Genomic DNA, 4015 nt, shown 5'->3' on the forward strand with positions numbered 1-4015 from the left:
CTTGATGGTAATGGTTAGTCCCATTATGTCCCAAAAGTAAGTCTCCTGTTTCCCTGGTGATGGGGCTAATGACTCTTAAGAGCTTCCTTTGTCTTGAGATCCCTGGCTCCAAACCTACTGATGGTTCTACATCTGCATTTGTATAGGCCTAGCTACTGGTTTGGGCAAAGAGATGAGGCAAGGTTTGGTTTCTGCTTTTCAAAAAATGCTTTTAAAAATCCTTTTGGTGAAAAATATTTTTTCCTTTTTAATATTTCCTTCTCTGGGGCTTTGACTTCCCACACAATTATTTTAAAAATACTGAAAACAGGATCCTTGCTGATAAATACTTTGTATTTTATTCACCAACTGACATTGTTTGGCAGTTTTCGTGCTCCAAACATTTGAATGAAGTCAGAAAGTTATTGACTACAGAGGAGAAGATGTTAGGAATGAACCTTCCTTTTTTGCTGCTTCAGCTTTCAGACTAGAGTGGTATAGGTGTTTATTTGGCCTCATGTTTGAGGCCTCAAGACCTCCCCACATACAATTTTGTATGGTTATCCATAATTATCACTACTGACTACCATAGGAATGCAAAGCATGCTGCCTCTGGGCCTCATAAATCCTGATTGGGTGAGGCACTCCACATACCTTCCCCACTCCACCCCATCCTACCCCCCCCCCAGCTTTTCTTCTTGTTATACTCAGTTGCTGCTACATTTCCTACCTCCCTTTCTCAACCATATTTTCTTCCATCTCTCCACTCTTTCTTCCTCATGCAGTATCCTCTATGTTCTGTGATCCTTCCCAGCCTCCCCATAATATCTTTCTTCAACCCCTGCCTATTTCTTCCTAATCCACCCACTCTCCTCTCTCCATGCCACCTGTTTCTTCTCAGTTCCAAAAGAAGTTGCATCAGTTTTGGGCATTAGTAGAAAATGTTCTCATTGAACATTCCTTTTACAAAGAAGAAAAAGCAGAAAAGTCTACATTTTAATGTCTTTCAAAATAAAAAGAAAACATCCTCCTCCCTTTTGTTTCATTAAAAAAAACAAGAAAAGCTCAGACTCTTAGTGTTGAAGCCTTGTCATAGCACTGTGCTGGAGCATATTTTCCAGTAAAGAAATAATTTGCATCAGTTTTCTTTTTCTTTTTCTTACACAGGTGGGATCGCTACGTGATTGAGATAAACTAAATTATAAAATGTATGCAGCCATGTCAGGGGTTTGGGAAAGGAAAGGTTTTCCCATCAAAGACATGGTGTTGTCTTAGTTTATTGTGAAAAAGGATATAGACTTCAGAACCTTTTGTAGTGAATTGGAAAACTAGATTCAGATTGGTCAGATGGTAGGGCAAGGAAAGGGGAAGTATAGAATGGTTGAATGAAAAATAATGTCTTCACTTATCTTTAATTTAAATAGGGATATTTTAATAAGTGAAACAGGGAAATACCTATGTATACTTCTCCACATACTCATGTACTTAACAGAATAACAGAGATGGAAGGGTCCTTGGAGGTCCTCTAGTCCAACCCCTACTCAAGCAAGAGACCTTATACCATTCCAGACAAATGGTATAGGGTGTCTTCTTAAAATCCTCCAGTGATGGAGCATCCACAACTTCTGAAGGCAAGCTGCTCTATTGATTAATTATTTTAACTGTCAGAAAATTCTACCAACAATAACAAACTTCTCAAAGTCATCATGAAAGAACTCTATACTTCATAGTCTCTTCAACTAGGTCAGGAGTAGGCAACCTCGGCTCTTTTATGACTCATGGACTTCAACTCCCAGAATTCCTGAGTCAGCTATGCTGACTCAGGAATTCTGGGAGTTGAAGTCCATGAGTCATAAAAGAGCCAAAGTTGCCTACCCCTGAACTAGGTGCTGACAGTGTTTTGCACCTCTTCATTTGAGTCAAACAGATATCCCTATAGACATTCCTTCAGTTTTGGGGAAAGATGAAATTCATATGGTACCAAGTCTATACTGTATGGGGGTGGCGTAAAACTGTGAGATCCAACCTTGCAATCACTTCTGGGGGGGCTTGTAATGTATGAGACTTAGTATTGTTGGGTTACAGCAGAACAACCCTTTTGTGCTTCTGAACTTGGCTTAATCATTGTTCCAAAATGCTGGGTGTTGCAATCTAGTGCTATGAAGTAGTGTCAGGTTCAAAAAATCCATTTGAACAAGTTGCCCAGAATCATTGGATACGAGATGGGTGGCAAATAAATTTCATAAATAAAAAAATAACACCATCTGCATCCTAAAATCTATAACAATAAGTTTTCTTGCCCATGTCTGGGTTTTGACTTTTTGTTGTACAGCAGGTGAAACTTTTTGATTATATTACATGGGCAAACACTTAGTTTTTGGCTCATAAAGATGATTCCATGTTTTGTCTACTGTCACCAAGCTATAAAGAATGTCCTTACCTTCATTTGCATAGCCTGACAATAGTTGCTTGTATATTTTAGCTCTCGGAGATTTCATTTCTGTCATCAGCATGCAAGGAACCCATGTTGTAGACACCTTCCAGTACTGAAGAATATTAATTATATGACTCACAGGTTCCTGTGAAATTTCAGACTTGATCAATAGATTGTCCTTAATCAATTCATTAGTCTTTGTCACATGAAACTTGCTGATTGCTATTATAGGTTGTCATGTACTTTATTCTTGTTCATAAAAATCAGCTCTTCCAGTTCACAGTCTTAACATTTTTTGGCCCAATGATGCACAATAGTCACATCAATATAGTTTTCATCAAAATCTGCATTCAGCAGTGAATTTCAATTGGATGGATTCCTTCAGCAGTGAGCAATTCAATCTTGCTTAAGGTGCGCTAACAAGTAGTCACTTCAGGCTCCCATTTCATGAACAATAGCAATATGATGTTTTCTGATAGCAACTTCTAGTATTTGAAGTGAAAGAACAGATGATAAAGAACATTTCAGAGCTTCTAGCATGTCCATATGCCTTCTGTTGGTGACATAGAGCATTAAGGGGATTAATTCCATTCAACCATCATCAATTTTAATATTTTTATATATTAAGAGTGTTACTGTATCAATCACTGTTATGCCAGCTGCTTCATCTGACTGCTGTCCTGCTTGAAATAAGAGTTTGTTCCTTGGCTTTTTCTTGATTCTTTAACAAAAATTGCAGCTATGTTCCTAAATTGGAGAGTTTGGCAATTTGTTTCTGTGGTAAAAAAATAGAAATAGAAATAAATAAAACAGCTCTGCTATCTTTGGAGTTTAGCCCTTGATATTTTGAATTTACAATATAAATCTATAGATGTCTATACAAATCAAATTTCATGGAGCAACTTTCAGACATATGGATAGAACAATGCAATTTTAACTTCAAACAGTAATAACAATAACATTTACCTAGCTTATTTTTTTTGGATTCTGCTAGTCTTTAAAATATAGACATGATAACTCAGTTTGTTATGGCCAATTGACAATGTATGTTTTATTCATCTTCATATTAATAGAATGAGTATAGTTAAATGGACAACACAAATATTGTTTCTTACAGACGTCCATGCGATATATCGTGATGTAGAAGAAGAGGAAGACTTTGAAGTAAATGAAGGTAAGGAAAAGAAATGTTTTAATATAATTAAAAACTGCAATTAAAAATAATTAAGATAAGATAAGATAAGATAACCTTTATTGTCATTTTTTTACTGTGGGCACAACGGCACACATCAAAAATGAAATTTAGTTGCCCGCTCTCAAAGTGAAACACATACATGACACACACCTAAAATATACTATGTACAACATATGTATAGACCCGCACCCCTACATATACATAGCAAATAAATATTAAATACTGTCCATCTTGAATATATAACGGAAGGAGGAAGCTTGAGAGTTCACAAAGTTAATGCTGTATGGAATGAAACTATGGCTGAATCTGGATGTTCTGCTACGGATACCACGAAGCCTCCTCCCAGAAGGTAACAAGGAAAACAGGTCATGAAGAGGATGTGTAGTGCCCCAGATATTTATTATCAT

This window comes from Protobothrops mucrosquamatus, unplaced genomic scaffold (assembly GCF_001527695.2).
Source record: "Protobothrops mucrosquamatus isolate PMUCROS unplaced genomic scaffold, P.Mucros_1.0 scaffold_9, whole genome shotgun sequence".
Classification (NCBI taxonomy): Eukaryota; Metazoa; Chordata; class Lepidosauria; order Squamata; family Viperidae; genus Protobothrops; species Protobothrops mucrosquamatus.